At 39.6% G+C, this 11,895-nt stretch overlaps 1 long non-coding RNA gene across 1 annotated transcript; it reads left to right on the top strand.

Annotated features, from left to right (window-relative positions):
- Positions 1–752: 752 nt before the first annotated feature.
- On the top strand, positions 753–1,121 carry LOC117755791. Its single transcript, XR_004612662.1, has 2 exons — positions 753–932; positions 1,046–1,121. It is a non-coding gene; the product is annotated as an uncharacterized LOC117755791 (long non-coding RNA).
- The last annotated feature ends 10,774 nt before the right edge of the window (positions 1,122–11,895 follow it).

Raw genomic sequence — 11,895 nt, 5'->3', positions numbered from 1 at the left:
TGTTTTCCATCTTGAATTTCTGTCTTTGTCCTGTTTCCCGCCCTTGTGATTGTCTGCACCAGTCTTCATGTGTTCCACCTGTGTTCAATTACCCCTGCCTTCCCTGTGTATATAAGTCTCTGTGAATCCCTTTGTCCTTGTCGGTTTGTTGTCGTTCATGGTTGTCATTAGGACTGCAACTAACGACTATTCTGATAGTTGATTAATCTATCGATTATTGAAACGATTAATCGACTAATCGGATTATAAATCACACAAATTCTCAATTGCTCTTTAGCCATCAGCTTTTAAGTTTAGCTTGAGGTTGTTTGCGGCATGTGATGACTGACAATAAAGACAATAAAGATCGATACTTCATTCAAAAATGTCTTTTAATAAACTTTGCTGCATATTAGGCTACTATTGATTAAAAAAAAACAAAGAAAATCAAGTTTTTGTCCATTTAAAACTAAGGACAGGCAAAGTGCTAATATAATTTTTTTTCCTGTGAACCAAGAACAGGCCAAGTGTCGATACTAAAAATAAATAAAAAATCAAGTATCCATTTTTTCTGTAAACAAAAGGACAGGGAAAGTAGCAGCAATAAAAACATCAACAAACGAAACTACAGTCTTCTTCGGACTGCATAATTGTGATTAAAAAAGACATTTGTCCGACAATAGGATAACATTACGCGTTTAAACTTGTTAAAAAAAAGTTTTAGAAAATCTATATTCAAACCATATTTTTGTAATGGATTCTTCACACAGGTATTGAGGGAGTTGCCAAGACAACTCCGTTTATATAGCAAGCTAGATAACAGGCTATCTTACCGAGGCGAGTCTGCATCGTCTACGTTACTATGTCAAACGTGCTTCCTCTTCAAATGCTCGTGTCCTGCTTCCATGGAAAGCAGGTCCGCCTTACAAATATTGCAGGTAGTTTTTTTAAGGGTGAAGTTATTCCATACTTTTGACATTCTGCTACGCAATGGTGTTGCAACGGACACTGCCATTGGTCCATGTTTTGTCGCTATTGCACATGCGCGACTTTCAGAGATAGGAAGGGAGCGAGATGGCTCACTCCTCAGCTACTTCCATCAGCACCTCCGGTAAACGACGTTTAGTTCAGCTGCACGGCACGAAAAACACGCGCTATGACGTAACTAACGAATCGACTATTAAATTCGTCGGCGACTATTTTTGTCATAGATTTTTGGCGACTACGTTGATAAATTGTTGCACCCCTAGTTGTCATGCCTCTCCGGTTCCCGTCCCTCGCCCGGGAGTCCCGGCTGGCTCCACTACAGTTCCCGTTCCTGCCCCATGACCGGGGGTTAGGACGATGCCCCTTCCTGAGTCTGGACAGCTGCAGCAGTAGCAGCTGTTATCCTCTCCAGAGCCCCCTGCAAACCTCCCTGACCGGCCTTCGGGCCGTCCGCCCGAGCCCCTGTGCTCTACCCCTGACCGGACTCAGAAACAGTTATCCGAGAAAATAAATAAACATGAGTCTACAAGGGCGCACATGGAAAATACAATGAAGCTATAGCCATGTTAGGCACGCTGCGCAGCTGGATGAAGGCCACAGGATTGGGGTGAGAAAACACAATGAAGAGGTGACTGTGTCAAATTCTGCGTGTATTTTCTTTGTGTATAGTTTACCTCAAAAGATATCAAGCAGTATATGGCACATCCTTTTATTTTGGCTTGTTTGTTAATAGTACTGGATATGTTTCAGCAATGTGTACTTAGTAAACACTAGTTACTAGACTCAGTCTGTAGTCTAAGGATGCATACTCTACTTACTATCTGAGCAAAAGGGTAACAACTAATAATAATTTACATTATTTATCAATCTGCTGATTATTATTATTTTTGTATATATTATTTTTGATTTAGTTTAGTTTTTAAGTTAGTTTGGGCAGTATACTGTTAGCTATCTGTTTTTGTGTAAAAATACTGAAAACTGAGTGGCACAGCACAGCCACACCAAGAATATTTTTCACCAACCGCCACTGGTTTTGAGATGCATTTCGATAAGTAAAAATGATAATTTTCACTATCTCATATATTTCAATTATGTTTTATGACACACTCCAGAGTTGATCACTGTAGATGCGTTAGACAACTGAATGTGAAACCAGATCACCCCGAGAATGCGAATGTAGCTTTTTATACCCTGTAATGTTCTGCAGGATAATAAAGTGGATATTCCCTTTTCTAATGCTGCATGACAGTTGAATATCTGTGATTTGACTTTTCTATTTTAATTTAAGTGCCAGGAGGAACTCTTCTTTTTGAGGGTGAAATGATCATCTGATATCCTCCACTTCCCATATCCTTTTGGAGAGTGACTTCTTTGTTGTTGATGGACGAATGATTGGTCATTCATATCTGCATGATGGGCCATGCCTGGGTGAACTGAGCCCAGCAATGTGCTCTTTGGTGAATCCCCAGAAGAAGCCACTATAGATATTAAGGACTGTGCTGACCTTGTTATCCGTGAGACAATCAAGTTGGTACAATACATTTTGTCAGTAAGATTTTAAGTCAGGAAGAAATGATTAACAAATGCTTAAATATCTATTAATTAAATACATTTTAAAAAGTTAATTCAGTAGGTCAATGTTCGGATACTTCCACATTCGCATCATACAGTTAAAATTTGCACCAGCAGGGAGTTCTTAACAACACAGATTTACCATGTTACAAACTACTACCATGCTGACCACATGAAAGAAAAAAAAAATTTAAATGGTTGATGTGGTTTGACTTTGACAACTTTTTAGATTCATGTATTCAATATTAATCTTGAGAAATCAAGAAATCTAATCGAATTAATTCAAATTGTCATTAGCTAGATGGCACAGCAGAATTATCACCTGAAGAAAATAACATTATCAACACTGCACGAAAAGCCGAATTTTCACGTCTGCAAACGGCCCTACTTCCTGGCAGTTAGTGCCTGTTTAGCGTCCTGTGAAGTCCGTGTTTGCCCGTGACATAAATTGTCGTAAACGTACTCCTGGTAACGCAGTGGGGGAGGGGGGAATGCCGCCGGGGAGACGTGGAGCGAAGGTGTGATCATTAGCATATGAATCGCAGTGAAACCGCTGGTGAGAACTTATCTCATTTCACCATTTGATGAAAACACAGACCTTTGAATGAAAAGTCACTCGTGATTGGCTGGTAGATCTGTTGCTATTGGTCACCCTGGGTCATTATAATACACACATGAGTAAACCCCTCCCACACAATAATAATAATTATATAGTTATTATTACTAATAATTTATTTATTAATATTAATTATTAGTACACCTATACCAAAAGCACTGCAGTTACTGAAGACTATACATTTATTCATGTGATGCTTGATGTTATATGTTGAACATATTGTAGAGGAAAAAAAACATTTACAAGGTACATGTTGAGTCAAAGCTTTATTTACTTCCAGTACAAATACTGTAAAAACACAACTTGTCCAGCCAGTGAAAAACTAATCAGGTGAAGCTTGAAATGTCTCTTTGTCGCTTCTGGGTCATAATTTCTTGGTGGGACTCTGTCCGAATCTGCTCCAGTGTGTAGACGTCTATGATGTGTAGCTGTGAGATTCAGTGTAGCTTCTAGTCTTATTTGAAGTGTGGCACACAGGTCGGTGAGCTCCTGACTGTGGAAGGATGGATCCATGTCATCTGCCACCAGCACACTCTGCCCGCTTCAATCAGCTGTAAACACACTCAGTACAGTCAGCACAGTTCAATGACAATATACACCTACACATGTAAATGAAAAATTATCTAATATATCTAATCTTACCCTCATTCTTCTCTGTCGACTCTTAACTTCTCAATGCTGCTGCATTAGCTGCAAGGTCCGGTTGGATGTACCGGAAGTTCCTTCATACTCGCTCATAGTACATCTTACAGGCAGCTGGAAAACAACATGAGTAACATGAGTATATTATTAATACGGAATTAGCCCTGCTAATTCACCGTTGGAAGATCCACGGTAAAAAACACAATTACTACACAGTTACTTACATACAATGGCAGCATTTTCCTCAATGCAAATCCGGACTTGCAGCGAGAGCTTCAGCCAAATGTGCAGTGACTGCCTCGTTGTTGGGGGGGGCTCAGGCTGTGAAAACACAATGATGAAATGGATCAGATAAAGTAAACTTAGAGAATATATTTTATACAGCACAGCGCGTCTCTTCTTTAATCTTACCCTCGCTCCGGTTGGTGGCACCTGCCATTTGCCTCAGAGGTGTGATGGACAGTTGCCTATAAAATACAACAGGACAAAAAGTCAGGTTTATGAAAAAACTTAACAAGAACAACTCTTAAGTTTAAGCAGTTCGTACATATTTAAACATGCACTAGTTCTGCTCAAGCGCTTGATGATCTCTTCTTCTTTTAGCAACTTTCTCGCTAATCCCACAGTTGTTTACACGCTGTTCAGATTTGCGCTTTACTTAACTTAGCAGCTAGCAATGGCTTCTCTCTTTAGCTTAGCTCTTACCGTATTTTTGGGATTGTGCGGACGTCTTTTTCGCTTCGACTCCTCCACACTGGGCCCGCGGCTTTGCTTTCCAACGCAGTCATCCTCTCCTCCAGGGAAACAGTGTGGTGTTGACTTCAGCAAGTTTTTTACACCGAAAACAGAATCATTCATTGAACCACGCAAAACAACAGCCAAGAGTTTCTTGTTTGCGGGAGACAGAAGCTTCATTCACGAGGCTGTGATTGGACGAGCCCTATAACGTGATGACGTTAACAACTGACGTGGCATCTTCAGGAATGGACGTATTCACGAGCGGAGTGTGATGTTTTCAGAGTAAAACTTCACACATGACCTTTTCCCTCCTGAAGCAGTGGTTATAACAGTTTTTAAATTGTACTTTACATTTATATGGGATGAGTATGTGACCGAGGACCAGTTTATTCTTTCTGGTGTTAAGTTAATGTAATTACATGATTCTTGCTGTTCTGGGTTTGTACCCTCATAGTTGAATGCACTTATTGTAAGTCGCTTTGGATAAAAGTGTCGAGTTTTTTAATGGAATACTGGGAAACTTTAATAACATCAATAGGACAATTGAAGTACAAATTATTGGAGTCAACAGCTTAGTATGCCATGGACATGTGAATATGGTGCTGAGTTTTTTCCTGTAATTTGGGAGGACAAATGTTTGGGACTATGTCACGAGATTACACAGCTGATATGCTTTATGTGAAGCACAGTGTTTTGGTTTCAGCAGAAAGACTTCTCTTAGAAAACTGTACAGTGGGGCCACTCTCTCCATTACAACAGATTTTCTTGGATGAGCTTGTGTCATGGTTTTGTCTTCTAAGTGTGATTTTTGCCTCTTTTATTAAGAGTGTTTTCAGTTTAATTATTATTACCTCCGTGTTTCATGTTTATCCCTGTTTATGTTTGTTTATGAGTTGTGTCTGTTTTATTTTGTAGTTTCTGCTCCCAGTGTGTTTTCTTTCTTCACTTCCTGTCTTTGTGATTGTCTGCACCAGTCCTCATGTGTTCCACCTGTGTTCAATTGCCCCTGCCTTGCCTGTGTATATAAGTCTCTGTGCTTGCCCTTGTCCTTGTAATGCCCGTCGTCGTCTCCTGTGCTTTTTGTATGCCTTGTCTCCTGAGCTCCCGTCCTCTGCATCTTCTCTTAAGCTTCCAGTGTTTTCCCCTGTGTGCTTTTTGTTTTTTCAGTTTTGACTTTTTGAGATTCTGTTTATTGTTTTCGCATGTTAAAGACATTTATCATTAAAAGGACACTTTTTGTTTGATACTTGAAGACACAAGTGTTTCTTTGTCCATCCTTTGTATTAATTAACATTTATGTTTGTAATATGGATTGGCTATGTATTGAAAAATGTACATTGTACCTGCGAAGGGGCACATTTGGGCTTACAGTTGTATTATGTGAAGGTCATACCTGATGTTTGATTTGAATTTTGTGTAATAAAAATACAAGATACAACTATCTCTGATCAAGTTTTTGTTTCTAACCAATGCTCTTTGTCTTCAGAGGGTAACCCTCTAAACTCAGGGCACTCAGTACCCGAGGAAGAGGCATATAGGGAAGACTTTTAAAATTGACTGGCTACAGAAATAATGAGTGAAAACAGTGTTTTTTCTCTTGTGGTTTGTTTGTTTTCTTGTCCCATTCCTCATTCATCAGACTGTCCTCATTACGTATAATTTCCTTAAATGTTAGAGGTCTGAGGAACACAGCCAAAAGGCAAGTGGTCTTTTCCCACTTATGTTCAATGTGCTTTTCTTTATGCCTTTTGCAAGAGGTCCACTTGAAGAATGAGGAGGACTTAAATCTGTTCCAAAGGGAATTCTAGGTGGAGTATTGGGGGTGTCCATTTATCTGGGGTGAGAACACTATGTGGGAATAATGAAGTCCAATTTGTTGGCAGTTTTTCAGTGGTACAGGGGAGGGTTTTGCCAACAGATATTGACTGGAAGGGTATGGGGTTAAGAGAAGTTAACATATATGCCCACGCTTCGTCAAAGGAGAGAAGGGAGCTCTTTTCTAGTTTGGAAACTATTCATGAAAAACAGCCAAGTGGTAATTGGAGGAGATTTCAATTCCCAAAGTGAAGGCAGTAAGGCAGAAGCCAGTTTAATAAATATGGCAACAAAATATAATTTAGTGGACTCATATAGAAAATTTAACCCAGATGATCCTGGTTTCACACGGTCAAATAGTAGAGGGGCATAGAGTAGAATAGATTACTTATTTTGTCCAGTAGAACTTCAGGTGACAGGAGCTAAGGTATCACCTGTTTTTTTACTCTGATCACAACCTGCTCTCCGTTATACTAACTTCGAAGATGATCAAAAGTGGTAAAGGGTACTGGAAAATAAACAACAATATTCTAGGAGTCCAGCAGTTTAGGGGATAAAGAAGTGTGCATTCATATGAAGGTATTTTATGATAATGTCTGATTGGTGGGAAAGCACAACGCTTCGTATTACATACTACATACAGAAGTATCCAAGAGAATCAAGTATATAAATTATACTACCAATTGCAAAAATCGATGAGGACTTGCTGAAACATTGGCAAAAATAAACAGATTATTTTTTCACAATAGAGCAGAGGCCTATAAATTCAGGTGTCTTAGAGAGAATTGGGAGAGTGATGAAAAATGTTCCCCTTACTACTTTAGACAGTCCAAAGCACAGGCGAAAAGGTATAGTATAGTATAGTTTCTGTTTTAAATGATAAAGGACAGGAAAGTAACGATCTTAATGGTCTCGCTGAAGTTATCACTAGTTTTTTAGTGCAGAAAAGGTCGATTACAAGAAAGGCACAACATTGTTAGATAATATAGACAGATTCATTCCTGATGATTTGAAAACAGAGTTAGATAAAGATATAACATTAGAAGAAATCCTGAAGGCAACTACATCTTCGAAAAATGGCAAGGTGCCAGGAATAGATGGGATCACAAATGAGTTTTATATATTATTTTGGGAAGAAATTGGGCCACAGCTGTTAGAGTGGTTTACTTACATATGTACATCTGGGATTATGGGGGACCACAAGTTTTTGTTTAGAACGTTAGAAAAATTTGGGTTAGATTTAGGAGTTGGTTGAGGATCTTATACACAGAAGTTGGAAGCAGAGTTAAATTTGGCTTCGGTGTTAGATTCAGGAGTTGGTTGAGGATCTTATACACAGAAGTTGTAAGCAGAGTTAATGTTAACGGCAACCTTGGTGAGTTCTTTAAGCAAACCAGAGGGGTCAGACAGGGGTGTGCAGCATTAGCCCCCTTGTATGTGCCATTTATTGAAATTCTGGCATATGCAATCAGAATTATTTTTAATATTAAGGGTATACAGCTGCCTGGTGGTGAATCCCTTGACCATATCCCAGTATGCAGATGACACTGTACTGTATTTAAAAGATGATTTTGTCTGCTGGAAGCTATGCGGGTCATTGACATATTCTCAAGTGCTTCAGGTTCTAAAATTAATACAGCAAAATCCCAGATTAAATACCTGGGAAAGTGGAAGGACAGAGTTGATAACTCTCTAGGTCTCTCTCTGTGTGCAGGGCCAAGGACATTACTGGTCATATCCTTTGGAAATAACTGATGGAGAAACTAATTGGGAGACAAAATTGGGTAATGTCTATTACTGGTAAGGTTTTGGTTATTAAATCTGATTTATTGCCGACACTACTTCATGTGGCTTACGTTTTCCCCATGCCTGCTTTAGTTTGTTTAAAATTGCAAAAAGCTCTGTTTCAGTTCATATGGGGAGGGTGTGAATCCATAAAAAGAGCGACAATGTATCAGCAGGTTGAGAGAGGCGGCAGGGACATGCCCAATATAGGTTTGAAATGCAAAGTTTTATTTTATTCAAATATCTGTAAAATAACATTATGCCAAGTGCTGATCCAATTCTGGCTTGCTATCCATTTGAGACATCTAGCAGTGAAATGGGACAATAGATTTCCCAAAGCAGAGGTCATGCCCGAGCATTATTAAAAAATGATCAGTTGGGCAAAGAAGTACAAGGAGTGTAGGGAAAGAGATACAGTACTCAATCATAAAAGGTTGTATACAATGTTGATTGCCAAGTTCGAACCTAAAGCTGTTTTACATGTTCCTAGTGATGTGTGGAGAGGAACCCAATGTAAGAGCATAGATATCAGATTAAGAGATTTTAATTGGTTGGTGCTTCATAAGAAATTAGCTGAGGAATACGCTATTCAATCACAATCTAACCAGAAATAAGCTATGCCCAAGAGATAGATGCAATGGGATAGAAACAGTGGAACACGTGTTGTTTGAGTGTTTTCTTGCGCAGCAATTGTGGAAGAAATTGGGACAAAGATTTGATTTTGTGACTTGGGCAAAAGTTCTGTATATGGATTTTAAGTTGGAGAAAAAGAAACTGTGCAAAGCTTGTATCAATTGTGAAGGCTAAGTTATGGGAGGTAAGATGTAATATAATAAATGGGCCGGAAAAGTGGTCAATACGAAACACTACGCAAAGCATTGAGGACACAATGCGGAGAAAACTTCAATTGGAGGCGAATAAATGGGGTATCGACTAAATTAAATAATCGATGGAAAATAATTTTTGAAAACCCAAACACTACGATATCTGTCCAATTCTTCCTGACATTGAAGAATTTTGGTAAGAGCACTACATATTAAGCCGATTTTTAGAATGAGGAGCTGAAATTTGGAGCTTGAATTACCAACAGCCAATCATATTTGCTGTAGTTTACCGTGCTCCTGGGGCTTATTCTGGATTTTTAACGGAATTCCCAGATTTTTTAATCAAACCTAGTCCTAAAATTATTGTCGGTGACTTTAATATTCATGTTGACAATAATGATAGCCCTAGCGTAGCATTTATTTCAGTACTAGACTCAATTGGTTTCAGTCAGTGTGTACACCAACCTACTCATTGTTGTAACCACACACTTGACCTTGTATTATCATACGGTGTCAAAATTGAACATCTAATAGTACTTCCACGTAATCTTTTATCAGACCATAATTTAATAACCTTCGATTTCTCATTATTATTCGGAATATATGCCACTAAGAAAAAACTCCTTTTCTAGATGTCTACCTGATAGTGCTGTAGCTAAACCTGCCCTCAGTTGGCACTAATACCCTATCAAGAATAGAAATCTCAGAAACAGCTGAGAATCCTACCAATTATTTAGACACCCTTGATCAGCTGACCAAAATAATCTCATGTTCTAAACCAGCTACTTGTATCTTAGATCCCATTCCTACAAAATTACTGAAAGAAATTCTGCCCCTAATTGATAGTACATTACTGAACACAATCAATCTGTCATTATCATCAAGATATGTACCACAGTCCTTTAAACTAGCTGTAATCAAACCCCTTCTAAAAAATCCACCCTGGACCCGGAGGTTTGAGCCAACTACAGACCGATATACAACCTCCCCTTCCTGTCTAAAATCATTGAAAAGGTTATAGCCAATCAGCTGTGTGAGTTTCTCCAGGAAAGTAATGTACAGTATATGAAGACTTTCAGTCGGGGTTTAGAGCTAATCACAGCACGGAGACAGCCTTGGCAAAAGGTTTCAATGGAAGCCCTTGTCCAAATATTATTATTAAATTAAATTTTACCTTTCTCCTGTAATGTCCCCATTTCCCCATTAGATGGCGCACTTTGACCGGGAGTGTGGTGTATAGGGCTCGAAAGGGCACATGATCTCATTGTGGGCCGTCAGCGCCATTTTCAGGGTTTGTTTACATTGCTGAGTTAGATACGGTGCTCCCTTCACTTTTTCACTTTGCCCTGTGAGCCTTTCTGTAAAATGAGCGGATCAAGGAAACGAAAAGTGGACAATGAGTGCCGAGAAACTGTCGCAGTTTTCAAGGAGTACAACATCAGCCGTCACTTTGCTACGAAGCATGCTAACTATGCTAGCAAGCAGTCAACGCAAGAACGGGCGTTTGACTTTGCGTTTGCTGTGGACATATTTTCACACATGAATGAGCTGAATGTGAAACTGCAGGGGAAAGATCAGTTTGTTCACGACATGTACAAACATGTGAAAGCCTTCAAATCCAAGCTCACTTTGTTCTCCAGACAAATTGCGAACAAATCTTTCGCTCATTTCCCCACACTTGCCATGCAGGAAGAGGCACCGCGAAACGCAAAAAAATACAGCAAATCACTTGAGGACCTGCACGGACAATTCTGCCGTAGGTTCTCTGATTTCGAAAACATTGAACAGTCACTTCAGCTGGTGTCCTGTCCCCTGTCACAAGACCCTGAAACAGCACCACAGGAGCTGCAGTTGGAACTGATAGATCTTCAGTCTGACTCCGTCCTAAAGGAGAAGTTCAACTCTGTTAAACTGAATGACTTTTATGCTTCACTTAACAGAGCCACGTTTCCAAACCTCCGGAGGACTGCACAGAAGATGCTGACTTTGTTTGGCTCGACTTATGTGTGTGAGCAGACATTCAGCGTCATGAACGCCAACAAAGCCCGTCATAGATCAAAGTTAACGGATCAGCACCTCAGATCTATCCTGAGAATTGCCACAACCAAAATAACTCCAGACTTGGATGCACCGGCAAAAATGGGAGATCAACAACACTGTTCCCACTGAAACTGAAAGTGATGTGTTGCTGCAGCGAGGTTGGAGCCAAATCTCCGACACACAGCCTGCGTGGCTGCTCTAACCTGTTAATGTAGATAACAAAGAAGTTCAAGTGAGGTAATTGGTTTGGGCGCAGGCCTCAGATGTTTTCATGATGTTTGATCAGTCACGTTACGACATTTTTTTGTATTGTTCATGTTCGTGCAATTTGTTAAATTGCCTTGCAAATAAATGCTTTGCTACCTGTTAAAGGCCAAATCCTTTCGTGTAATGATTTTTACATGTCATTTATATTAGTTCACACAAACACTCCATCCATCTGTTCCTGGCCCGGCCCCTCTGTCAAATTTTAGAACCCATTGTGGCCCGCGAGTCAAAAAGTTTGCCCACCCCTGGTCTAGAATGTCGGGGTACACATGACACACGGAGCTTCTCTTCCCAGCTTCTCCTTCCTTATCACATCAAAGAAATTAATATCAATCAATCAATCAAATTTTATTTGTATAGCCCATATTCACAAATCACAATTTGTCTCATAGGGCTTTAACATGGTGTGACATCCTCTGCCCTTAACCCTCAACAAGAGTAAGGAAAAACTACTTAAAAACCCTTTTAACAGGGAAAAAAGAAGGTAGAAACCTCAGAGAGAGCCACATGTGAGGGATCCCTCTCCCAGGACGGACAGAAGTGCAATGGATGTCAAGTGTAAAGGAGAACATCAAGATAAAGGTTTTAGCAGCATTGATAAGGGTAAACATTTTGAAGTATAACTGAAGG

This window comes from Hippoglossus hippoglossus, chromosome 22 (assembly GCF_009819705.1).
Source record: "Hippoglossus hippoglossus isolate fHipHip1 chromosome 22, fHipHip1.pri, whole genome shotgun sequence".
NCBI lineage: Eukaryota > Metazoa > Chordata > Actinopteri > Pleuronectiformes > Pleuronectidae > Hippoglossus > Hippoglossus hippoglossus.
This window is presented reverse-complemented; position numbering and strand designations above follow the sequence as displayed.